This window comes from Erinaceus europaeus, chromosome 18 (assembly GCF_950295315.1).
Source record: "Erinaceus europaeus chromosome 18, mEriEur2.1, whole genome shotgun sequence".
Taxonomy (NCBI): Eukaryota; Metazoa; Chordata; class Mammalia; order Eulipotyphla; family Erinaceidae; genus Erinaceus; species Erinaceus europaeus.
The window spans coordinates 35,404,638-35,432,467 of record NC_080179.1 but is presented as its reverse complement, the minus strand read 5'-3'; the positions used below and the strand labels follow the sequence as shown (position 1 = coordinate 35,432,467).

At 44.7% G+C, this 27,830-nt stretch overlaps 1 protein-coding gene across 4 annotated transcripts in view; it reads right to left on the bottom strand.

The window, feature by feature from the left end:
• ACVR1 (activin A receptor type 1) overlaps positions 1-27,241 on the bottom strand; it is a 157,707-nt gene extending 130,466 nt beyond the window's left edge. For 2 of the 4 annotated variants that reach the window (XR_009545966.1, XM_007524295.3), the window contains exon 1: positions 26,839-27,008. The gene's annotated coding sequence lies outside the window, so the exon portion shown is untranslated. Of the gene's footprint in view, positions 1-26,838; positions 27,009-27,070 lie in introns of those variants that run through there. The other 2 variants (XM_060177902.1, XM_060177903.1) reach the window with 2 other exon arrangements.
• Positions 27,242-27,830: the final 589 nt, after the last annotated feature.

Below are 27,830 nucleotides of genomic sequence, written 5' to 3'. Positions count from 1 at the left end.
AGTGCTAAAATTCAAGGACTATATGCTCAGAACTGGGAATCAAAAAATTGAGACATTCACACTGACTAAATAGTGATTTATAAGACTATAAGTTAAGAGGAGTGTATATTAATACCATTCTCACCACCAAAGGTCTGTGTCCCTCCCCCACACCCCTATAGTGAAAAGTTTCTGTAGCCCTTATCCTTCTGGGAGTATGGACCAAAGATCTTTATGGGGTGCAGAAGGTGGGAGTTCTGACTTCTGTAATTGCTTCTCTGCTGGACATGAGTGTTGGCAGGTGGATCCATACACCCAGCCTGTTTCTGTCTCTCCCTACTGGGGCAGGGCTCTGGGGAGGTGGGGTTCCAGGACACATTGGTGAGGTCATCTACCCAGGGAAGTCAGGATGGCATCATGGTAGCATCTGCAATTTGGTGGCTGAAAAGCACAAAGATATAAAGCAGAACAATTTGTTTCGTAATCAGGAACATAAAGGCAAGAGTCTAGCAGATGAAATTCAGGGTCTTCATGTTAGAAACAGCTAGGAAGTCTATTTTAGGGCCCATGACTTTACTAATTTTTAACTGAGTCCAACAGCTAACATGCAAGTGGGCTGGGAGTATTGTCTGGGAAGATGGTGTCAGAGTTTAGACTAGGACTAAAAAGCTAGATAAGGACAGAGAGAAGCTCCCAAATATGGGAAAAGTATATAAATATCGTTAACTGTTAACCCCATCTACCTAACCCAGGGCCCATGTCTATTCATACTCAGCACAGGAGCCTGTGTAACCTCTGCATCCCCGCCACCATCCTGAACTCACATTCTGTGGTCATAACCAGGAACATCCTAGGCTGCACTTATTTCAGGACCAGTCTTCTTTGAGTGCCTCCCTTTGGATAATGGGCGTTTTCTACCATTGTTGTTCTACATTGAGGGCAAGGTCCTAGAGAGGCCCACAACAGGGCTTATGATGTTGTTTTGATGGAGATGACCAGTGATGGTGGAGAGAGGGATCTGTTAGAGGTCTAGGCCCATCATGTCTATGTGGGGATCTCAGGACTCCCTGACTAGGGCTCTGGATGATGGGGTGGCCTGGTAGTGACCAGAAGAGACATCATTAGAGTGTGCCAGGCTCTTGCCCTTATCTAGCTTTCACAGTCTTCACCTTGTCTGACAGGGTTGGACTTGTTTCCTGCTCTCTTAGCCTCCACATGAGTGTTTCCTAGTGTGCACAGCACACACTGTTCTCACTAGCAGCCCCTCAACATGATGATAGGTAGTTCTTAAACACAGAAAACTTTAAAGTCAATACTTTACTTGGTTAAGGAAACAAGATAGAAACAGAGAGGTACAGAGAGAAAGAGCAAAAGAGATGTCAGCACCAAAGCTTTCTTCAGTGTAGTGGAACCAGGCTCAAACCTGGGCTACTGCAATGGCAAATCAGCTCAACATTTAAGTGAGCTATTTTGCTGATCCTAAAGTTAATGATAAAAAAGAAGAAGAAGATGAAGAAGGGAGTCAGGTGGTAGCACAGCAGATTAAGTGCACATGGCATGAAGCACAAGGACCGGCGTAAGGATCCTGGTTCGAGCCCCTGGCTCCCCACCTGCAGGGGAGTCACTTCACAGGTAGTAAAGCAGGTCTGCAGGTGTCTATCCTTTTCTCCCCTTCTCTGTATTCCTCTCCTCTCTCCATTACTTTCTGTCCTATCTAACAACGATGACATCAATAACAACAGCAATTAAAAAAGGGGGCAAAAAAAGGGAAAACAATATATAAAAAAAGAAGAAAACACTTAAAGGACTTAAAGGTTATTGCTTTTCCTCTTACATCTTCAAACTAATTATTAAGGTGATTATTAAGATTATTTCCACCGGTCAATTGCCTTGAACAGGCCTTCATGAATATTAGGATAACTTGGGGACTTTTTAAAAGTCTCACCTCCCTGGACACACACATTCCATACAGATTAAATCACAACCAACTGGAGTAGCAATGGACCAGAAAACTCTCTGAGAGTTTCCAGTGTGCTGACAGATTTGATAACAACATTTCTCTGTTTCTGGCTCTCTCTACTTGCAATTCCATGTCCTCACACATGTGCGATTCCACCAAACCCCAGGCCGATTCCTCTGCTCTTTTTATTGAGCAATATCCTCTGCTGTTTTTATTCGCAATAGACAGACAGAAAGGAAGACATGCCTAAGCAATGCTTGACTTCCATGGAGTTGCCCCAGGTGCTGTGGTGATGCTGAGTGGTGCTGAGATTTGAATTTATGACCTTCTACCTTATGCCCTGCTGGGTGAGCTAACTGGCAGTTCATGTTGCAAGACTCAGGAAGGGCTCATTAGGATAAGCCTGAAATAGGCACTTCTTCACATCTCAAGAAAACAAACTAGTCAATCATACATTCAGGTGCCTGAGCAGGTAAGAAAGGTGCCCCACTCACAGTCACTCACCCAGCATTTATTTCATCATGGAAGCTTCAGCCACCAGGGCTACCTGCTTAGCTGGTCACATGGCTGAGGGTTCTGCAAACTACTGTCCACTCAGCACAGGGTGTCAACACCTGTGCCCCCACAAAGGGCTTCACACAGAGGTAAGCTAGAAAGACCCCGGGAACATTCCAGGAGAATGCTTACATGTTGCTGAGGAGTTATTCTGATGCAGTCTCCGCCCCCAGGTTTTTCTATGCCCCGCTAAATCCTAGAGTGCCCCCTTTCAACCAATCCTGGCCCTACACGGCACCCCTGGTTGTCGCCCAATAAAAAGCCCCCTCACCCCTCCCCTCTCTCTCTCTGGGCTCTTGGCTCTCCCTCTCTGAGGTCTTGCTCCCTGCTCTTCCCCCCCCACCCCCCACCCCCCCACCCCCACCCCCCCCACCCCCCCCCCCGTGGTCGGCCATTGCCGGCTGGCTCCACGTGGTCTGAACCAAACCTTCCCCCCCCCATCCTATAATAAAGATTTGTGTACCCCTTTGCTCTGGACATCCGCTCTCTTCTCCGTGGTGCAGCCCGACACCAGACCGCCGCAACAACACTTACATGGATGGTGTTCCTCAGACTGATTTCCCAGAACTTCTGACATACTATCCTAAGCTCATTTTCACTATCTGCAAGAACATCGTGTCCGTCCTGCACTTCTCACACCTGAGGATTCTTTTGATGGAGTTAACTGAGGCCTCGGAAAGTTTGTGTTAAGTGCTGTCTCCATATTCCACAAAATCCTAAGAATGTTACTTCTTCATTACCAATCTTATGTTTAAAAATAAAGCTAGTTCAAATATTTTAGCAGGTCTTTCTGCTCTTCCTTCTCTCCTGTGTTTCACTCTTCCATATTGTCTAGTCCTCTGTGTCTCAAACTTTTAAAAAGTTAAGCACCTAGGCATGCTGTTGAAGTACAGTTTGATTCCACAGGAATGGGGTGGGCCAGAGGCTGCATTTCTAACATCAAGCGACACCTTCACTTGTAAAGATCACACTAAGTAGCAAGTCCTGGTCACACTCAGTTCTAAAGGATGGTGTTTTTCGTTTAAGCCTCTGCATCTCCCTTTCTCACATCAAGATGGCAGCTAAACCATTTCCCCAGATATTCTTTTTCTTTTTTTTTTATCTTTTTTCCCCTTCATTAGGGGATTAATGTTTTACATTCGACAGTAAAAACAATAGTTTGTATATGCATAACATTAATCAGTTTTCCACATAACAATACAATCCCCACTAGGTCCTCTATCATCCTTTTTTAGGATCTGTACTCTCACACACACACCCCAGAGTCTTTTACTTTGGTGCAATATACCAACTCCATTCCAGGTTCTGCTTAGTGTTTTCCCTTCTGATCTTGTTTTTCTTTTTTTTTTTTTTAATTTATTTCTTTATTGGGGAATTAATGTTTTACATTCAACAGTAAATACAATAACATTCCCCAGTTTCCCATTTAACAATACAACCCCCACTATGTCATTTATCATCCTTCATGGACCTGTATTCTCCCCACCCACCACCCCAGAGTCTTTTACTTTGGTGTGATATGCCAATTACATTTCAGGTTCTACTTGTGTTTTCTCTTCTGATCTTGTTTTTCAACTTCTGCCTGAGAGTGAGATCATCCCGTATTCAACATTCTGTTTCTGAATTTATTTCACTTAACATGATTTCTTCAAGCTCTATCCAAGATGGGTTTTCAAACAGTTAAATCACCATTTTTAATAGCTTAGTATTCCATTGTGTATATATACCACAACTTGCTCAGCCACTCATCTGTTGTTGGACACCTGGGTTGCTTCCAGGTTTTGGCTATTACAAATTGTGCTGCTAAGAACATATGTGTACATAGATCTTTTTGGATGGGTTCCTTAGGGTATATCCCCAATAGAGGAATTGCAGGGTCATAGGACAGGTCCACTTCTAGCTTTTGAGAGTTCTCCAGACTGCTATCCACGGGGGTTGGACCCACTGATATTCCCACCAGCAGTGCAGGATGGTTCCTTTGTCCCCACAACCTCTCCAGCATTTGTTGCTGCTGCCTTTTCTGATGTATGACATCCTCACAGGAGTGAAGTGGTATCTCATTGTTGTCTTTATTTGCATTTCTCTGACAATCAATGACTTGGATATTTTTCATATATTTCTCAGCCTTTTGGATCTCTTCTGTGGTGAATATTCTGTCCATATCTTCTCCTCAATTTTGGATGTTCCCTGGATGTTCTAGTATAACTTGGCTACTTACTTGTTTGTCTCTACCAAGCTAAGCACTTAGCTTTTTTGTCCTGCTATGTCTACTCAATAATTACACAGAGGAGAATGCAACCACACAAAGGGGATAGTGTATGCATGTGGTCTAGGAAGACATTTGGAAAACAAGGTTGGTGTGCAGAATTAAATCTGTTGCAAGTTTTGTATGTGCCCAGGAGGTGATTCAGTGGGTAGACTGACTATAACTTAGAAGTGTTGTGGCTGGGACCATTGAGCAAGAAAACAAACAGACTCAGTGTTAACACTGTAAAGAGTAAAATCACAAAAATATGGCACTGTCATCACCTATTTTCTTAACGTATTTAAAAAATAAATCCCAGGTTTCTGGAAGTGAAACTAAATCCAGATAATCTCCTGACTAACAGTGAAGAGAGGAAAATCAGCAAGCACAGTGCTGACTGGCCTCCAAGCCTGTGTTCACCCACTTCAAGGAGAATCCTTCTGCTAACTCTCCGTTCAAGCAAACCTTTGTGAAGAGAGTGCTCCAGCAGGCTGACTGTAGCCAAAGCTGTCAAAAGCAAGGGCAACACATCATACATAACAGAGCATTTGAAAATGTGTCAATAATTATAATTAGACACTTGTACCAGATCTAGTATATCTTCCCTAACCTTTGGTGTTAAATTAAAATCAGTTTCTTAAAAGTATAACTCACAGATCATAATTTAATTCCAAAGTAGACATAGAACATGTCATACTACAGAGACATACTCAAGAGTTTCTCCTTCGCCATGGTATAGTCATATATAATTTTAAGAAAGGTGGCCAACTGTAATGCTGAACAGATAAAATACATTGTTGGCTGCTATAATTTTCCAATATTTACTTTACTTCTTTAGAGTTAAAGAGTTTTCTCCTTCATATTATGCATGCCTCACAGCCTAGAGAGTAACTGTTGATATCCTGTTTGTTTCATGCCTCACAACCCAGAGAGTAACTGTTGATATCCTGTTTGTTTCCTGAGGCAGTTTTTTTTTTCTCTCTCCATTCACATATCTCTTGGTGCAATTCTGGAACTGTACCACTTGATATGCTTGTATGTAGTTTAAGGCTGTGGAAATAGACTACATTTTACTGTACTGTTATCTCCACTGAAGTCTGTGTACACTCGCAGTAGCCATTCACTCATTCCAAGACTCTCCGCATGCCTTTACGGTGGTGTACCAGATACAGGACACATACAAACACACACACAGACCAAGCAGATGCAATCCGTCTTCTTTCTGGTATTCACTCACAGATATACAAATAGTATATAAAGGTGGTGGTAAATGCAAGGTACAGAAAAGACATATTGAGCTAGGTGGGTTGTTGACAAAACCCTCTTTAAGAAGGTAACTTCAAAAAAAAAAAAGAATGTAGCTTTTAAAGTGAGAGCTATCTCTGCAAACTCACTATAGTAGTACTTTTAGTGGATTTATAATATTCAACTTTATATACATGTATATATAAGTGTAAACATCTTTAAACATATATAGAGAATATCTAAGTTGTTTTATTTCACTACTCTACAACTAGATAAATACATCTGTATACATAAAGAGTTTCAGTAAATTATTTTTTAAAATGAGTAGCCAAGGGCTCAAATTCTTTTCCAGAAAATTAATTTATATTAGCAGTCTAAAATTTCCAAATCATTCAAATGAAAACCTAAGCATACTGCCAAACCTAAATAAAAATCACAGTACAGGTAACAAATGTAATTTTTTAATTAAATTTCATTTCCCTGAATTTGAATTTCTAAATGGATCTAATCTGGTAACCACCAGGAAATCCAGCCACCACATTAAACTATACCAGCTAAACATCTCAATTTTTTCAATAATTCCCCTAGTATGCCATAGTACAAAACACTTTGAAATATGAAAAGCTAACTAATCTGTTTCAAAGTCAGAAAGAAATGCTGTTTATTAAAAAATATCTATCATGTAGCTGCTTTTTTTTTCAAAAGCTGTTACAAAAGTAAAATGTTTTTCCTAAGTCTAAAAATCCATTGCCTTTACTCTTGATCAATAATAAAGAGCTGACTATATAAAATTGGTCATTAAATGCCTACTTGCCATATTATTAAAAAAAGAAAGAAGGAGGAGGAGGGGGGAGGGGGAGGAGGAGGAGAAGAAGGAAGAGGAGGAGGAGGAGGAGAAGAAGAAGAAGGAAGAGGAGGAGAAGGAGGAGGGGAGGAGGAGGAGAAGGAGAAGGAAGAGGAGGAGGAGGAGGAGGAAGAGGAGGAGGAGGAGAAGGAGAAGAAAAAGGTTGGCCATGGAAGCTTTGCTTTTAACATAAAGCACAGACAAGATGCAGTTCCATAATATAGCAAAGTAAAGCTGTGGTGAGCACAGCTTCCAAGCCCAGCAGTCTTCACAGACACAGATTTACACAGGAAAAAAATAATCAAGCTCCATTCCCTAGAAGAAGCAAAAAGGAGGGAAGCAAAGAAAATGAACAAATTGCCCAACTTTAGAAAGAGCTTAGTCTGTGTTCTTCCTGAGAGAGGAGGAAAATAAAGGGGCAGGAAGAGAAGATCTTGCAGGGACTTCTTGTGCCTCCAGTTGGTTCACACCAGTAAACAGACCAGTGTTTCCAGCTGCCTTCCATCCACTAACACAAAGCAAAAGCCAACTACCGCAATTACCCACACTGTCCTTTAAAATCAAGTACTCCTTGACTAGCAATCCCAATGGTTTCTACCTATCCTCACATACAAAAGACAGGAGGACCTACATAGACACCTACTTTAAAATCCACCTGTGGAAGTAGCACATGAAAAGAAAAATCACTGCAACGTTAAAAATGCACAGTGCTGATGGAAACAATAAAGAAAAGATGGTTATGGGGCCAGGTGGTGACAAAGGATGTAGAGTTTACTCAGTATCGTACACAGGGACCCAGGTTCAAGCTCCTGGCCCCACCTGCAGGAGGAAGCTTTATAACACAGGGCTGCAGGTGTCTTTCTCTCTCCCTCTATATCTCCCATTTCCTCTTAATTTCTGTCTCTGTCCAAAAGAAATACATAAAGCAAATACAGTATTTTAAGAAAAACTGGTTGAACATTCACACAATAGAACTCTTTTCAGAAGAAAGAGAAAATTCTGTTTGTACTGATACTAAAACTGTATCAAGATAAATTATTACATGAGAAAAGCCAAACACAGAAAAAACGTAAACATGCACTGTGATGTGTGAGTGCATGTGTGTGTTCGTAAAAACTCAAAGTTAATATACTGGGCTTCTGGCAAAGTCATGACATCGTTTCCTCTGTTTTTCTATGCAAAAATTTTCCAGACAAGCCAGTATCTGCAAATCTAAACACTGTCACAGGAAGGCCATGACATTATTTTTAATGATGTTTCTTCTTCAGAAAGGAAAGTAAAAGACTGGAGAACAAAAGCCATTTTAACTTTATCTCCTCCTCAACATTAAAATTCATACTGAACAACACGACCCTCTTATAGCAAGCATATTGTTTCCAAAATATAAACTACCTAATAATCAAAAATATATGGTTGTCAAGAAAAAAAATTACAGAAACACATATTAATGTGCACCTGATGAGAAAAATATATCTGTGAATTTTAAGTAAAAACACCTATTTGGGGGGGGTATCTTTTTTGAAGAGTCACATGGTCCAAAGAGGAGACAGAAATGTCAAAAATAAAAATCTCTATGAGAACAAAAAGAGAGGTGACTGGGAGGACTCTCATGTTCAGTGCCCACATCTGAGCGAGCTTCGCCCTCACAGCATACAAAGGCTCTTCCAACAAGGCCCTCCAAAGATGAGAGGGGGGACCTACACTGAGGAGAAAAGCCACAGAGGTATCCTGGTTGATGAAGTCAAAATGAGGTCATCAAAATCCTAAGCTAGCAAGTCAAGTAAATAGAAAAAAAAAAAAAAAAAAATATATATATATATATATACACACACACACACACACACACACACACATACATACACACTAAAACTCCTGTGAATTTGAAAGAGTATTCTATTCCAGATTGGCTGAAGGCAAGAATGGATCTCAACACTCACCTTCTCCTGCCATGCTTCCCCGTCTAGACTACAGCAGTTTTTCTCCCACTGGCCATAAGGTACAATGACAAAGGTGGCTGCTGGGACCCCTGCCACCTACAGCAAGCAGCTCAAGAAAATAAGCATGAGTTACAGGTATTAGCCAACAGGCATTGATTATGCCTGTGATTCTGTGAGCATAGGCTTATCAGTATCTGTGATAGCCAGCCATGATAACTGATATCCCCATTCCCAATTCAAGACTGTTGTCGTAAGCCATTATTAAGGTAAACATCTAATTTATCTGTGTGGTAGAACACTTACCTCAAGAAAGAGATTTTGAACTGTTTGTAGTTGAAGCATTTTGTCATTTAGACTTCAGTTGGCTTCTTCCTACTTCCCAAAGGGATCTCCCCCCCCAGATCAAAATGCCTTGAGATGGCATCTGTCCTTGGCCACACATCCACTTACCATTATACCTCACTGTAGTACCTACCCAACTTCTCACTAACATCAGCTAAGCTCTCTTCTATGTCCTCATCCCACCAAAGCCTCGATCCCAATAGCATGACCTATCCCAAATCAGCCCTTCCTAGAACACTCCTACATTCTCTTAAGATCATTTCCCAGTTATCCAGGCTCTAAAAAATCAGATGTATTCTCATTCCTCCCTCTCCAGGAAAAATAAAATACACACACACAAATGACATATTACCACACATGAAGACCCAAGTTCAAGCCCCCACTTCCCACCTGCAGGGGGGAAGCTTCATGAGCAGGTTTCCCCTTCTCTCTCTTTTCTCTCTCTTCTGTCTTCTCTCTCTCTCTCCCTCCCTCTCCCCCTCCCCCTCCCTCTCCACCAAAATGGCCACTGGGAATGGTGGAGTATAACCAGTTCCCAGTTATAACCTCAGTTGGAAAAAAATTAACAAAAACAACCACAAAAAACTATTTACTGGCTAATCCCTATAGCTTCTCCAACACAGGGTCAAAACCCCAGTCCACCTACTCAATTCCCTTCAGTTGCTGGGCATCTCCCCCCAACTGCCAGGCTGACCAGTGGCCAAGAGAATGCTCATGTGTCACAGGGACAGGACACACAGCATGTGAGAGAAACAAACTTCAGAGAAACAAAAGGACAAAAACCTGACAATGGGCTTCAGGCTGGGCTGGGACAGTGGTAACACAGCACACCTGTCATCCAGACGGACGCAGCCCCAAGAGCCTGCCCTCCAGCCATTCCAGCAGGAACAGGGGCCCTTCCTGGTGTTGTTGGGGGCTTTAACTATGGGATAGTGGCTGGAAATCTTGACTATCCATGGAAAATGTTTCCTTTTTAAATGTTGGCAACCACGTAACAAAAAAAAAAAAATCTTGAAGCATGCAAATCTACACTCAAGTCAGTGCTGTAAGTGGCTCTATGGCCTCCAGTTTCCCAACAGCATGGTGGCTTGGGAATATGTACAAACTGGTTCAAGCTCAGAAGTGTTTCCTAGACACTTTTCATCACTACCCCATCTTAGTTTCTTCTATAAAATGGAGATACTAGAACTAGGTATCTCATAAAATAGCTAGAAGTCCAAAATAAGAAAATTCAAGGAGCCCCCTCAGGGTCTCCTTAGACCCTTAGTGGTACTATTTATTTATTATTTTCTTTATTAGGGGATTAATGGTTTACAGTCAACAGTAAAATACAATAATTTGTACAAGTGGAACATTTCTCAGTTTTCCACATTTCCATTCAACCCCCACTAGGTCCTCCGCAGCCATGTTTCAGGACTTGATCCCTCACACATACCCAGATTCTTTTACTTTGGTGCAATACACCAACTATAGTCCAAGTCTTAGATGTACTATCTTACAATATTGTCAATCATTATTAAGTCACTGGCAAATGCTAGTAGTAGTATTAAGTCACTAATAAAAACATTTTAAAGATGTACTATTATCCTACTGTTGCCCATTTAAGGCCAAGTCTAAAGCCTCGAGCATGGCATTCAAAGTTACCCATCTCCAGGGTGCAGTCAACCTTAGAGAGAAAGATTTATAATCCTGAAGTCCGTCTCTCCTCCTGCGTTCCATTGTCTGGGATGGCACGATACCACAATTCCGTCAGGCATGCCTTAGTCTTAAACACCAACACCTAGATAATTGGATTTTAGCAACACAGGAACTTATCAGGCTCTTATGAGGCACCCATTATGACACAGGCTTATGCAGTTACCCCACGTAATCAAAACGGGGCCGGCTGTCTGTGCGGTCGCCAAGGGCATTGGCGTAACCAATGTCCAGATAAGCTGCGGCCATGCCTCCAGTCAGGGCAACCATGCCTACAGTCAGGGCAACTATGCCTCCAGTTAGGGCAACCACGCCTCCAGTCAGGGCAACCCTGCCTTCATTTAGGGAGCCAGAGGACACGAACACCTTGTCCTAGATGTCACAAAGGTATTCATTGGAAGAGAGATTATTAGTCCAAATTTCATAAAGATGGCACGCCCCTGAATGGTACAAATTCGGGGCCTGAGATTTTGTGGACCACTCCTGTTTTAGAACGAGGTCACCCTACTATGACAGTAAGGATTGGCAATATTCCTTTTAAATTTTTGATTGACTCGGGGACAGAAAACACGATTTTAAGGCAAGCAGAGGTTCCCCAAAATTGGGAACTCCTCCTAGGACCCCATATACACGGAGTTGGAGGAATGACCCAAGCCTTTCTCACAAGAGATTCGCTCATGTGGGAAGATCCTGAAGGAAATACCAGACACTTCCGCCCTTTGGTAGCTGATATTAGCACCAACCTACTGGGCAGGGATATTCTGAAATGTCTTGATGTTAGGATATCCACAGATGCCTCTGCAAAGCGTAACACCCACTCCTGCAAGACTACATCTAATCAGCACCCCCAATACTAACTGCCACTGTTCGTAACCAAACTCCCTGCTTAGACTGGCTTTCTAATGAGCCTGTGCCGGGATAGCCTGAGGGTACTTCTTCCCGAGCTAGTGCTCTCTGGGTTGGAGAGAACTCAACTGGAGCTGATCTAGGCTGCTGTGTGGGAGAGGGATCAGGAACGCGTGCTGCACCAACTTCCGCAGGAGATACACTCTGGAACTCTCGGAGCCGGAAAGCAATTTCCAAGTGTCTTTAATCAGAAGAGCAGCTGTTTTTATACTTTCCAAGTAGGGTGGAAACAGGATGTGATATAGAGAGGGTGGAGAGAAAAGTGACTGGTGAAAATCAGAGTGTGACAAAGAAGGGATCAGTGTGTGACAAGGAGGGGGTGGAGCAGGAGAGAATCCTATCATAGAACCACCAATGCCCTGGAGTGCTTTATGTAAAAGTGATTTATGTAAATAGACCAAAGCTTTGGATCAGTAAAATCCCTATATAGGCATATGGTTAAGCAGAAGCCAGGGGGAGATGGCAACTACCCAACAAGCCTGTCTGGGTGGAACAGTGCCCTTTGCCTAGGGAGAAGCTAGAAATTTTAAGTCCAAGAGCACTTGTCCTTGGGACACATTCGTAATTCTTGAGGCCCATGGAATACTCATGTCTTTGTGATTAAAAAGCGCTCAGGAAAATGGCGCCTCCTCCAAGATCTCCGTGCAGTAAATAAAACCATGCAGGTCTGGGGCTCCCCCCAAAGGGGTTTGCCTCTTGCTTCTGCAATTCCCACGGGAAATCCAATCATAACTATTGATATACAAGATTGTTTTTTCTCTATTACCTTGCATTCGCAAGATTGCAAACGTTTTGCCTTCTCTATTCCTTCTATTAATAATGCGAGCCCTGCTGATAGATTTGAATGGGTGGTGCTGCCCCAGGGCATCACCAATAGTGCTACAATTTGTCAAGAGGCTGTTAAATCTGCCCATTTTCCATATGTTCATAAGGGCCTTAATGTTTTTCACTATATGGATGACATCTTAATATGGGGAGAATTAGATGAAGATCTCTGTGCCCTACGTGATTTTCTCATTCCTTCCTGCCTTAAAGAAAAGTAGCCTTAATGTAGCTCCTGAGAAGATACAGCTAATTCCTCCAATATCCTTCTTAGGTTCAGAGATTTCTCTAATGCAGATTCATCCCTAAAAACCTAGTGTTACTTTTCCTTCTGACCTCACTCTTCCTTCTTTACAAATTTTTCTTGGAAATTTAAATTGGCTTAGGCAGTATCTTTATCTGCCTAAAAGCTGCCTCCAACCACTGTTTGACCTGTTAAAAGGAAACAAACAGCCATCCTCAAAACGTATGTTAACTCCCAAGGCCTCCTTGGCACTGGAAAGGGTTAGCCAGGCCCTCCAGGACATGCACCTTGTTCGATTCTCCCCCTCCTCTTCGGTAAACCTTCTAATCTTCAACTCCACCCCCACAGTACAGGAGCATTGTCGCAAGACCATGGGGTTCTCGAGCGGCTTCACATGCCAGTAGGAGGAGCTCCAAGACTCCTCACTGAGATAGACGCGTTAGCATTGATGGTTCACCAAGGAAGAAATAGGTCTGTGCAGGTCTTAGGGAAAGAACTGGATTTAATTATTCTGCCCTTTTCTCTCAAAGATACAGAGTGGCTCATACGCCATCATTCCCATTTTGCCATAAGCTTCGTAGGGTTTCCAGGACAAATAGATAACCATTTTCCTTCTAATAAATTGATAGCTTCTTTACCTGTTTTGCCCCTACTAGCACCTAAATTTTTCTCTCGAGATCCCATCCCTTCTGCTCCTACAGTCTTCACTGATGGTAGAAAACAGGGAGCTGCTGCCCTTATATATTACCCAGACAAACAATCTCCTAAACCTCTTTACTGAGCTTCTTGAGAATTCCCCTCAGTACAAAGAACTTTATGCTGTTTTCCTTGCATTAAAAGCTGTACCAGAATCTTTCAACCTTTTTTCTGACAGTGTGTATACTGTTAACTTACTTCCATGGCTTGCTCGTTCTTATGTGAAAATTGATGACAACCCACTTTCCCCTCTCTTGATTCAAATTGCTCCTATGCTCTCTTCTCGAACCCAACCACTGTATATTCAGCACCATCGTTCCAACAGCCCTCTTCCTGGTTCCCTGTCCGAAGAGAATGCTGCAGCTGACCACCTTGCCTCCAAAGGAACTCTCTTAGTCTATGTCTCTGATCCTGCTGACTTTCATTCCTTAACCCATGTTAATCTTAAAGGTCTTCAAGCTCGATTCCTGATGTTCCTTTACCACAGTTGAAACATACCCTTGCTACATGTTCTTCCTGTGCAAGTCTCATAAAAAAATACCTGCTATTCAAACTCTTGGGGTTAACCCCCGAGGCTTAAAAGCCAATGTTCTTTGGCAAATTGATGTCACCCACATACCAAACTTTGGCAAACAAAGTATGTGTTTGTCTCAACTGCTACCTTTTCTAAATTTATGTGGGCGACAGCTCAGACGGGAGAAAGCTCTAAAAAGCTTATAAGCCATATGCTCTCCTGTTTTGCCGTAATGGGATTACCTTTTCAACTGAAAAGTGACCGTGGACCGGTGTTTACCAGCAAACAATTTAAAGATTTTTGTTCCCTCTGGAACATTACTCATACCACAGACATTCCCTATAATCCACAGGGACAAGGCATTGTTGAGAGGGCCCATCAAACACTTAAGGCTCAATTAAATAAAGATAAAGGAGGAATGTACCCCCCCAATATCCAGCTAGCAAAAGCCTTAACTACATTAAATCTCTTTAATATTTACAATAACTCGGACTTACCTCCTATTATTCTTCACTGGCAAACACCATCTACTCTTCCAGCTATTAAGGTCAAGTGGAAAGACCCACTTGATAAAATTTGGAAAGGGCCTGACCCTCTATTGACCATGGGGAGGGGTTTCACATGCATTTTCCCACAGAATTGCTCTAAACCTGTCTGGGTTCCTGCCCGCCATCTCCAACAATACCCGCATGATGGCACTGCTATCCCTGAAGAACAAGAAATAATACAAGAGGACTAGATGCAGGATACATCCCAGGATCCATAATATGACATGGCAGAATCTGGAAAATCTGGCTCACAGAGCACTCTCTCCTATCCCTTCTCTGGATGTCTTATGTTATGACTGGCCAGTTGTGTTTTGTGAGTGTGTTGAATGACCAACAAATTTTTTATACCCCATCTGCTCAGAGTACTCTAAAAGGTAATTGACTTTATATTAAAATGCTGGATGCAGCCAAAGTTTCTGGAGACATCCAGAAACATTCCAAAAATTTTTTTTCTCTCTCTTTTGATTTTTATATATAAGTTTTGGTATATATGTAAGTGCTTAGTCTTAAACTGTGTGAGTAAAGACGGCTACCCTCAGTTGTGGGACCCTTGCTTGTTTTACTTCTGCTCACAGTAGGTCCTATAATTCTTAACAAGCTCATGGCCTTTTTGCAACAACAGATTGATGCCATAAAGTTTCAACCTATACAAGCTCACTATATAAGAAAGGGGGACATGTGGGGAGCCACATGTGCCCTCAAGGTTGCTGTTGGCATGGCCATAGAGTCTTTGTTAAAAGATAAGTTCTTTTTCCCCGTGAATCACCCAGGACCTTCCAGATAATGGCTGATTACCATGACAAATAATATAATAATAATAATAAATTAATAGGAAAGATACATCCCCCAATACTCAGTTGGCTAAGGCACCAAACCTCTTTTTCTATAGACAATCCAATTTTTCAATACCACTCATTGAATGGAATGTCAGTCCTCCATTTGATGTTTTGGGTTCCCTTGTCAAAAATTAGATGCCCATAGGTATGAAGCCTTATTTCTGAGTTTTCAGTTCTATTCCACTCATCTATATGTCTGTTTTGGTTCCAGTACCAGACAATTCTGATTAGAAACATAGGTCAAATAATATAATAATAATAAATAAATAGGAAAGATACATCCCCCAATACTCAGTTGGCTAAGGCACCAAACCTCTTTTTCTATAAAAAAAAAAAAAAAATTTCAAATCAGATGCCCTGCTAACCACGAGAAGCAGATTGTTTGTGTTTCTTTCACAGGAATCCCGGAAAAAAAAAAAACGTCTGAACCCCTGCACACTCTGACATGACCAACTAGATGGCACGACTAGAGTGGCACACCCCCCGAAACCCTAGATGTCACCTGACGTGATCTGAAGAACCTGATTCACAGACTCCAAAGACAGAACTTTTTTACTGCCTGTCTGCCTTTCCTGCTTCTTCTTTGCCTGTCACGTTTTGGCGGTTCCAGCTCACTCTCTACAGAGAAGCAGAATCCCAGAGGCTGACCTTCCTTATGCAGCATTTCACCCCCTGCAATTTCTCCCCCTAGTCGCCTACTTTGGACTGAGACTTCTATTGGACTTGCTGGTATACCCATTGGACACTTTAGACAATTTTACAGCAGCTTCCTTCCCTTCATGTTGCTGGTTTTTCAGACTGACCCTGAGTAATTCATAGGCTTTACAGACTGTTGCCTTGGCCATTAGATAAAAGGAAAGGGGGAGATGCTGGGAAATTGTGCAGATGCAGTCACATCTGCCATGTTGACCCCTCAGTCTATTGCTAGTTCCTGCGAGAGTTGGGACATTCTCGGAGTGCCTGTTCTGCCATGTTGTGCCCTCAGGGCATTGTCTATTCCCCACGATATTTAGAGTGCTTTGGTTACTCCTCCCCCTTCCCATTCTCACAAGAGTTGTTATCCTACCCTGGAGTGCTGTGGTTTCTCTTCCCCCTTCCTATTCTCCCATGAGCTACTCCCATAAAAGCCCTTCTTTTTCTTCACCTCTCTCTCTTGCTGGCTCTTCACTTCAGTGTTTAGACAGAGGAAAGGCTACTGCGTGAGGTGGCCATTTTTGCTACCTCCACATGGCCCAACCTGTTTCTCTCTCACCCAACTCTGAGGTGCCAGCGCAAATAAAGATTTGTGTTTCCTCTTCGCTCCGGATCTCCTCTCTTCTCCGCAGCACAGCCCAACATACAAGCATACCAACTACACTGACCACCTATCTGCCTGACACACTCTGGTCCTGAAGTTAATTCCAACCCAAAGTCATGACTCTTGTCTCTTCTAGTTGTCTCAGACCTTGAAATTCCTGAAAAGCTTTACCTGCAGGCACTCAGTCTGACTCTAGTGATTCAAAAGCACGTGCACCTACCTTCTGGACAACCTGGTTCTTCAGCAGAAACCAACCACCTCACCTCAGGTACTTGCTCCATCCCTGGCTTGGTTTGTGTCTCTCTCACAAGTCACACACCTGTAGATGTCTCTGGAGATGGTGACATCAGAATGGGACCTCCTTCAAGGCCAGTGCAACAGTCACTGCCTCTAAGGCACTGACTGATCTTTATCCCTCTGTATCTAGTGACCAAAACACAGGGGCATCCTGTTGTGTGTACTCAAATGAGCAATCCCTCAACTCCAGAAGATCAACTTCATTCCAATGACATCAGCTCTATTTCAGTGGCATCTCCATATGCAGCCCAAAGTATAGAAAGACTGGCTACATCTTAATAAATGAATATGAAAGAGGTCAGGCAGTGGCACACCTGGCTGAGCACACGTTACAATGTGCAAGGACCCGGGTTCGAGCCCCGCCTACAGGAGGAAAGCTTCATGAGTGGTGAAGCAGGGCTGCAGGTGTCTGTCCTTCTCCCTCTCTACCTATCTCCCCATTCCCTCTTGATTCCTGGCTATCTCTATCAAATATATAATAATAAAACATGTAAATGAATGTCAAAAAAAGGGGGGGAGAAGGAGCAGCAGCCAGACAGAGACACTTCCATCCTTAAGGACAATGACAATAACAATGACCACAGCTGCCTCCCCCTCGAAGCCAGTATTCTTAATGTGAAGAGCAGCCCCTGCTGACCTTGAGCTGAGTTTCCAGACAATAATGTATTGGTCATTGTCCCCTCTTCTCCCACTTCACGCACAGGAGATGCAGGCACTACTGCTGCTTCTTAGAACTAGGTGTAACAGAAATATTTAAATGTGGTGCGAATAAACAGGACTAACTGGATCTAGCTACCAGTTCAGACTCATCAGCCCCATGTCTGAGGCTCTAAGGGATCAAAAGAATGATGTGCTCTTGGGCTTGGTACCAAGCAGGTATCTGTATCTGTCACTCTCTGTCACCTTAATCTGATTTGGAGAAATAAGCAAAGACCTCTCTACACAGAGAAAGAGCAATAGAGGGAGCAAGGAAGGGGAGATGGGAAACAAGAGGGGTGAGGACTCTGTAGAATGAGGTGAGACTCCGCAAAAAGGAAAAACAGGGGGAGGCAGTGGTGCACTGGGTTGAGTGCACACAGAAGTGCAGGGACTGGCACAAGGATCCCAGTTTGAGCCCCAGCTCTCCACCTCCAGGGGGGTCACTTCACAGGCAGTGAAGCAGGTCTGCAGATGTCTTTCTCTCCCCCTCTCTGTCTTCCCCTCCTCTCTCCATTTCTTTCTTTTTTGGGTGGGGGTGGTTTTCTCAGTTGGCCAAGATCCACTGGCTGTGAAATCAACTTAGTGAGCAGAGCTCAAAATCCTATTTAATAAGACTCAAGTAGGATCGAAGAAATGTCACATCAGTTTTGTAAAGCATGTATTTCAGCTTTATTTTTAATATGAAAGTGTGTCTGTGCACACTCAATCATGCTGTAACATGGAATGCCAAGAGTCAAAACTCTTTTTAAAACAGAACATTTGTATCTGTGTCTTCTGAGAGTGAAAGGTGTCCTTGTTCACTAGAACATACTCATAAAGGAAAAGAAAACAAAATTTGCTTTTACCACCTGTCTGTACACATCAGTTCAGTTCTTTACATCTGGGGAAGTATATAAAAAATACCAGTCTACATCATTTTCCTTATGCCAAATAAATAAATAAAGAAGTCACTCAAACTAAGCAGCTTCTTTCAACTGACTGTTCCTACACACATTTCTACTGCCCTGAAGTCAAGTCACAAGGCCAAATACTCTGGCTTTCTTGGTGCTGACACAGTCCAGTGCACAAGGACCAGGGTTCAAGCCTGTAGGCCCCACTTGCAGGTGATAAGTTTCACAACTGGTGAAACAGTGCTGCAGGTATCTCCTCTATCTTCCTTTTCCCTCTCAATTTCTCCCTCTGTCTCTGTACTAAATAAATAAATGATGTATATAGACCAAGCACATATTTTCACTCAGTGTGTAGAACCACTCAGCAACATCTACAACAGTGGGAACCTGGTTTAGAATTCCTCCTCAGCCTGTGCTCTCTCTTCTCCCTTTCCGCACACTGCACATCCCTTAGTGCCCACTCTCCAATGCCCAGCCTACCCAAGATCACACGTCTTCCTTTAGCCCCTTCTGAGTATTTTTTTTTTTCTTATCAACCTCATGGTTATTTTTAAAGATCAATCAACAATTCTAGCAAAATTGCCTTAGAATGACAAAAACAAGAGCAAGGAACCAAGGGGTGAAAGACTTGGGGGGGGGAGCTTTGTAAGCTGTGAAGCTATATTGCAGGTGTATCTCTGTCCCCTTCTCTCTCTCCCCTTGTCTCTCAATTTCTCTCTGTTCTGGCAAGTATATTTTAAAACGGTGGGGTGCCCACCAAGAGCAATGGATTCATCGTACAGGCACCAAACCCAGGGGAAAACCCTGGTGACAATTAATCATCACCATCATCATCTCATATTCAATGGGATTCAAAGAATCACCCATCCTGGCTTTCAAAGATGAGTCAGGCATGTACCCATCAGGGATTCTAAAAGCTTCGTTCACTCAAATTTACCCTGAAGATCTCTCGAAAGGGGGCTTGCGTTGGATTCGCTCCATCTTCCCAAAAGGTCAAATCCACATTTCCATCTTCCAGATGAGTGAAGCCCCCTCTCTGGTGTCACTGGTAGTGTCTGAGAACATAAGCCAGCAGGGAAAGTCAATGCAAAGGAGTCAGCTCACTAAGAGTCTGAACACCAAGTGTGCACACATTCCTGAAAATTCCTTGCTCTACAGATACAAAATACTAGTAGAGCTATTTCTTCCCCCACCACACACAAAATGAGGTGTAATCCTAAAGTCTGCACTCAAGAAGAGAAAACTTATATATACTGAAAAGAATACAAATAGACGTCTGCTGAATTTACTAAGTGCAAGTTACACCATCAAGCTTAAAAGAAAAAGAAGAAGAAGAAGAAGAAGAAGAAGAAGAAGAAGAAGAAGAAGAAGAAGAAGAAGAAGAAGAAGAAGAAGAAGAAGAAGAGGAAGAAGAAGAAGAAGCTGTTTCTTTCTTGCAAGAGACCAGCACACTTTAATGTTGGCTCTTTTGATCACTACCAGGCCACCCCATCAGGCCAGGCCCTAGTCATGGAATCCTGGGATTCCCACACAGACATGATGGGCCTAGACCTCTAACAGATCTCTTTCTACTGTCACTGGTCATCTCCATTGGGACAACATAGTGGGCCCTCTTGTGGGCCTCTACAGGACCTGGCCCTCAATGTGGGTCTACAATGGTAGGGACTGCCCCACTTTCAGAAGAGACACTGGGTCAACGTACTCAAGGAAGATAGGTCCTACAATGGGTGCAATACTTAGAATATTCCTAGCTGTGACCACAGAATGTGAGTTCAGACCTACAGGGATGCAGAGGTTACACAGGCCCCTGTGCTGAATATGGGTCCCAGATCAAATCGAAGGGGTTTACAGTTAATAATATTTACATACTTTTCCCATATTTGGGAGATACTCTCTTTCCTGATTCAGCTTTCTAGTCCATTCTCAACTCTGGAACCATCTCCCCAGACAATACCTTTGGACCACCTGCATGCTCTTGGGCTCAGGCAAAATTTAGTAAAATCATGGGTCCCTTGGAATATATCTAAAATAGACCTACTAACTTTTCCACAAAGCTCATCTGCTTTATTCTTACCTTTAGGTTCCTGATTATTTAACAATTTGTTTTGCTTTATATCTGACTGGCTGTCAGCCACCAAGTTGTAAATGCTACCATGGCACTATCCTGACTTCCCTCGGCAGATGACCTCACCAATGTGTCCTGAAGCCCCACTTCCCCACAGCCCTGCCTGATTAGGAAAGATAGAGACATGCTGAGGGTATGGATCCACCTGCCAACACCCATGGCCAGTGAAGAAGCAATTACAGAAGCCAGATATTTCAACTTCTGCTTCCCATAATGATCCTGAGTCCATGCTCCCAGAGGGATGCAGAATAGGGAAACTATCAAGGGAGGGAGTGGGATATGGAGCTCTGGTGGTGGGTACTATATGGAACTGTACCCCTCTCCCTCTTACCCTACGGTCTTGTCAATCATTATTATATAAACAAATAAATAAATAGTTCCTTCTATCTACACCCATGTCTCTCATCCCTACCTCGCAAAACTACCCTGGAAAGATCTGTATGTCTGATATGATCTTCTCTGAGGCTGCTTCCCCAAACCCCTAGAAAACTAGGCTGGTTTTCTTTCCTAATGGGTAGTCAACCCTGTTTACTCTCTCAATAATAAACAAATAACAACAAATGGTGTATCATTAGCTGTTTGGTCTGGGCCTGACATCATATTAGGTGCAAAACACATAAGACGACTAAGATACAGCAATTGCCCTCAAAGGAGTCCAAGAAAAAATTTGAAGGAGTTTAAGTTGGTAAAAGGGAATGAATAATAAAGGCAAGAGTAACAGAAGTCCATGCCCTCAACAAAAGCAATCAAACCCCAGAATGAAAAGGGAGCTGGATAAAACCCTAACAGAAAGCCAAAAGGCAAAATCCAGGAATCATTCTTGTTTACAGTACTACTCTGAACTCCGAAAGGTTTGACTCTACCCAGAAGTGTGGGGACGGGGGGGGGGGGGGGGGGGGCAACATAGAGGTAACAGAGATTCCAAGCACGGTCACAAAGCCTGGACTCTTGGAGAGTCGTCAGAACCTCTGTACTAAAGGGAACCCCTGAGCTCACCCTACCCCATGAAAATCTTCTCCTAGCCTAGAAGCCTCTAGCAAGTGTGTGAGGCTGAAATGTAAAGGCCCTCTACCAGGCCCAGAAACAAAGGCCAAATGCCCAGCGCAAACAATGAAGCAACTCTAGTGGGCAAAGTGGAATGTTGGTCGTCAGAGACTGAAACCCAAAAATTAAACAAATCAGTAGTGGTGACTCTGGAAAAACCAAACTCTGAGCACTGAGCACTATTCAACATATAAACAAGCTCCGGTTTCCAGAAAGCCAGGCATGAGCACAGGAGGACACTCAACTGCTCAGCCTGTCGTCCGAGTACTAACTTCTGGAAGGATTTCAGAAACGAGGCTGCTGGGTCTCTTCTTAGTGAGTTCTGACAGCAAAATCCCAGGCAAAGATACCTCCCATCTGACCAAAGGTCATGACACACCAACCATATCAATAAGACAGTTGAAAAGAATCTTAAATTTGAATGCCCTTTTCAAAATACAAATCCTGTCTTGGAACTTGATGCTTAAAACTAACAAGGCAAGCAGAGGTGGTCAATGGCCACCTGCAATAAATAATAATAATCCTAAAGTAAAATAAATAAAAAACAAATTTTCCATTGGGTTCTTGTGAGACTATAATTGGCTACAGAAAGAAACAAAGTTTTTACTCCAAGAAATCAAAGGCGGCAGTTGGTACCAGGAAACCCAATTCCAAATCCTCACTTCCAGGAATAAAGCCACAGTGACCAAGACTTGCATGGGAACATAAAACAGGAGACTGTGGGATGGGTCCAGCTAGTGGCTCTAATGGCTCAACTTCCCAGCCTTGTCAATTTAATATGCTAACATTTTACTCAAGCATTGCTAAAGCACCAGCTTTCCCTGTCTGCACAGTCATACCACTGAGTAAAAACAAAAGTGTGTAAACACCTGATGACAGCATCCCTGCCCCATCCTGAACACCAGGCGCATATGGCAAGGTGATGTTGACAAGAGCCAGGTACAGCCCAGACCATACCTCCCACAACTGCAGTCTGGACAAACCATGCCACAGTCCCACAGCTTGGGCTGCTTCAGTCACTGTGAAAATGAGAGTGGACAGCAGGGAAACAGAGGTGCATACCTCGGTCTCATTCAGTCACGATAGCCATCAACTGGGGTCGTATCAGTGACTCAAGGGTTCTTTAAAAAAGGGCTGACTGATTTATTAATGAGAGGAAGGAGGAGAAAGTCAGAGAGAAGCAGAGCATCACTCTGATACACATGCTGCCTAGAGATGAACTTGACACTTCATCTTGAAGTCTTCCCACTATCCACAGTGCCACCTCCCAAGCCACACCAATAGTTCTTTTTTTTTTATTAATATTTTTCCACCAGAATTACTGCTAGCCTCAGTACTTGCAGGATAAAGCCACCACTCCCGGTGGCATTTTTTTTTTTAATAGTATCAGAGAGAAACTGAGAGGGAAGGGGGCGATAGAGAAGAATAGAGAGGCCTAAGTACAGCTTTACCACCTGTGAAGCCTTCCCCCTGTAGATGTAATCCAGAGCTTGAACAGGGGTCCTTGTGCAGGGTGACATGTGTACTCTGCCAGGTACATAATTGCCCAGTCCCTCCAAAGATCTTACATGTCTATTTGAGCAGGCAGGCTAAATCAAAAGTTAGAATAGTGAAGCTAAAGATTCCACAAGTCACTCCCTGGGCAAATGACCTCATCAATGTGTCTTGTAACCTCACTGCTTCAGAGCCCTCCCTGCCCCACTAGGGAAAGATAGAAGCAGGCTGGGGGTATGTATCCAACTGCCAACAACCATGTCCAGCAGAAAAACAATTACAGAAGCCAAAACTCCCACCTTCTTCTACTCTCCAGAAAGAACTTTGATTCATACTCCCAGCAGGGGAGAAATGATAGGGGGAAGATGACCAGAGGGCTCTGAACTTTAACTCCATCAGGACCTGAAGAAAGAAGAGGAAAAAGGGAGGGATATTTGGATGTAGTAATAGATATATATGTGTGTGTGTGTGTGTGTGTGTGTGTGTGTGTGAGAGAGAGAGAGAGAGAGAGAGACTTGGAAAGGAAGAGAAGATGGGACTAAAGGGAAAAAAAGGTCAAATATAGACAGATAGTTGCAAAAATAATAGTTAATTCCTATCTGCAACCTTGGAAGAACTGCTATAGCTTCCAATGGGAAGGAGTTGGGATCCAGAATTCTCGTGGTGGGAACAGTGCAAAGTTGTACCCCTGTTAACTTGTGATTTTGTGGATCAATATTAAATCACCAGTTAAAAAAAAATTCCACAAGTCACTATTATTACATGTTTAATTTTGTGTCTTCTTACAGAAAAGAATGTATCATGTGTGTAGGTCTAAAAATAAAAGCAGTACCATGAACTTAGCTCCCAGTCTAAATCTGGACTATCACCAATACTATGCCATCTAGCTACCTCCTCCACCTTCATTCCCAGATCACACACACACACACACACACACACACACACACACACACACACCTACATGAAATCAATCATGTTCTGAATATGGAGTTTTGGTAGAAGTATAAACCTACCTTTATGATCACACCTTCTGTTCCTAACACCTGAACTAACTTTCCAAACATGACGAAAGTATACTGTTTCTTCCTAAAAGAAGTATCTTGAAAGTGAACTGTTTCAAATAAAAGATGAGTTGCTCCAGAGATCAATCATAATCAATAAACTAAGTGACACTTAGTGACAGCCAACCCCTGAAGACAATGAATGAAAGGTGATGTTGGGCAGGCTTGACAACAGTCACCAGGCAGGTGGGCTCTGGAGTCCCCAAGCTTCCAGGTTCAAGTCCCCACTCTCCTGCTGACATGTTCTACAATTTTGGGCCACTCCATTTTGCCAAGTTTCAGCTTCTCAGTGTAAATGAGTAACGTAATCATATGCTAAAGTAGTGGCTATGAAAATATCATGGGAAAATGCATGTAAAAGACAAAGCACACCCCCAGGCACCTAGGCAGCCACCACCCTCAGCTGCCCATCCAACACAGATCACTAACTCACCCTGGTTCCTGAGATGTGCAGCAGACCTCCGAAGTAAGCATAAAGATGGACAGCAGAGCAGGCACGGGGCCCAGTCCCACCTCCTCTTAGCCCAAGCCACACAGAAGCATTGACCACACTCTCACCTCATGACCTTGAGTACCAGGATCACTTTTCAGATCCATTTCTGCCCTCGCTTCCCCCCTCGGAAAGACAGACTAGCTCCAATCCACCCTTGCCTAGAAGCCTCTCATGGTTATGACAGGACGTGTAAAGTGCAGTCTAGAGTAATTTCAAGGCATGTTTCTATTTGTTGATTCAATCACTGCTATCTACCCCACAGAAAGATGTAAAATATTTAATAAAGCACTACTTTGGAAGAAAGAAAAAAAAAGAAAAGCACTGTGCTTAGCAGAATTAAATTTACCCCTCTGAAGTAATAAAAAAAAAAAAAGTGTAAGACTACAATCTAAGTCAAATATTTAAAGGCACTCTTCCCAAAGTGCTGGCGAAAGTACATAAGTCCAATCTATGGCATAGATTTTTGTCATATAGAATTTATCTCAGAATCACTCACCACCTTTCAACATTTGCATGAGGGGTGACAGTACTATCATCCAACAGTAAGTCCATCAAGTTAAGGCCTACATTTTAGTTTCAAGATTCCCCTTCCCTGAATTCTAAGATAAAAAACAATAATAATTTTAGAGCTGGTCTAAAAAGCCAGACCCTTGATGGAAATCGTGTCCAGGGTTAGGCTAAGTGCCTGTGTGCTGGGTCCCCATCCACAGGACAAGTGAGGGCTATCTCTCAGACTCAAGTTTACTATAAAGCTGACTGGCCAGTCTGAGGTCAGCACAAGTCCAGCATCTGCTAGCTGCCAGGGCTGGGCCCCCAGCCAGCCGCCCACCTCCAGAGACCAGTGCCAGGACATAGTACAGTGTTTCCATTTAAGGCCTGCCACTTGGATCAGCCCAGCTCTGAAATGTCTTTACACCACTCTTCCAGCAAGATTCTTCTGGGGGGTTAGGACAGAGATAGTGTCTGTGTCTGCCACCATCTTCCCCAGGGCTGTCTGAGCACTCACTCTCTGGGACTGGGTCATGATTCTTTAAAACCACGGGTTAGGTCTCCATTTTGGGGACTCTTCTACAAATACATAAAAATATGTATGCGACTGGTTCTTTTTTTTTCCACCTCTCATAACACACTCAAAAAAAAAAAAGGCCAATAAATGAACCAATCCATTGTATTATTTGCTACCTCCCCCAAAAGTCAAATTAAGGACAGCTTTATATTCAAGACTTGCATTCTGCCACTAAGAGGAATCCTTTCTCCTCCACTAAGCACCTTCCTCTACCAACTTCTCTCCAGGCCAAGTAGCATCCAAAACCCCAGGGTGAAAGGAGGAGGCATCTAGCACTGGAAGGAACTCTACTTGTCTAGAACCCGCTAAATCCAGGTGCCCCCGGAGCCCACACCTCCCCCGCAGACAAGGGTTCTGGCCTGGCTGTGGGGTTACTGCACTGAAGGAAGGGCTTCAAACTTGGCAACATCCGTAACCACATTCGCCTTCTGGGGATTCGAAGATGAATCCCACATTCCTGCCTTTGAAGCCTTTTGAAAAACTGCAGCTAGGAAGAGCGAAGGGAGGACGGAGTTGAGCAGAGTTTATTGGCTGTCTTTGAAGCAAAAAAAATCCCTCTTGAAAGGGAAGGATATTCTGAGGGTGGAGGGGGACTCGCCCACCGCCTTACTATGCAGCTCACTCTTCTCTGGGCTGGGGAAGGTGAGCCCCAGGGCGCAGACAGGTCGGTTCACGGGTCAAAGGCGCACACCCTGAGCGAGTCCCGGACACACTGACAGACACAGAGATAGAGACAGAGGCACACAGGCAGACTCAGACACAGTGACTCAGAGACAGACACACAGACTCACACAGATACATACACAGACACAGACATACATACTCAGACACACAGCCCTCCTCCCCCCGAGCCCTGTCCGTCTCCCACCAGCAGCAGGCCCGGGGCAGGCAATTCAGTCCCGGCCGCTTCCCGCACCGGGTGAGGTGAACGCGGAGGGCAGCAGACGCCCACTCCCAGTACCTCCCCGCGCCTACCCGAACCCCTCCCAGCCGCCTGCGCTCACCTCTGGCTTCGCCGAGGGCCAAGCCAGTGGGCGGCCGGGCGGCTGCAGATCCGGCCGGGGAGTCGGAGCTCCACGGAGCTGGTCGGGGCAGGAGACGGGCTCTGCGGGTCTGGGCCGGGAGGAGCTCCGCGGGCCGGGCAGCTGCAGGGCTGGTGCGGGCGGCGGGCGGCTGGTGCGGGCGGCGGGCGGCGGGCGGCGGGCGGCGGGCGGCGGGCGGCGGGCGGCGGGCGGCGGGCGGCGGGCGGCGGGCGGCGGGCGGCTAGCCGGGTGCGGACGGGCCTGCAGCCCGGGGCCCGCAGAGCAGAAAGCAGCAGAGGCGGCGCCAGGGAGTGGGAGGCGGGGCGAGGCGGGGAGGAAGAGGGAGGGGCGGGTAAACTTCCCTGGCGAGGGGTAGGGGCTGAAGCAGAGGCTGAGGGCTGGGGCGGGGGCTGGGGGCGGGGGCTGGGGGCGGGGGACTGGGGGTTGGGGGTGGAGAGTGGACGCTGCGGGCTGGGGCAGGGGGGTGGGTTGTGGAGGCTGGGGCAGGGGTTGGGGGCAGGGGTCTGGGGTAGGGGGTTGGGGCTGAAGCAGGGAGTGGAGACTGGGGTCGGTCTCGCCGCGGCGGGGGTGGAGGGGCGGTCCCAGAGCCAAAAGTTGCGGGCCGCCAGAGCCTGCGAGGAGGAGGGAGAGCAGGGGAGAGGAGGGAGAGCGGGGGGAGGAGGAGGAGGAAGTGGCTGCTGAGCGCCCGGCCAATGGGTGTCTGGCGCCGGGATTAACCAGGCTGCAACACATCATTTCCTCCCGGCGCCCAGCCGGGTGGCCGGCGGGCGGGAGGGCGGCGGGGCGGGAAGGGGTGGGCTCGGCGCCCCGTGCCGTACCGCGAGCCCGGCGAGCCTACCCCAGCGAGCCCCGCGAACCTGCCCGCCTAACCTCGCCGAGCCCCGCCTGGCAGCCATCTCCAGGCGAGCCCCGCCCGAGTGGAGGGGCCTGCGCGCCGCCCGCGGGGCTCAGCT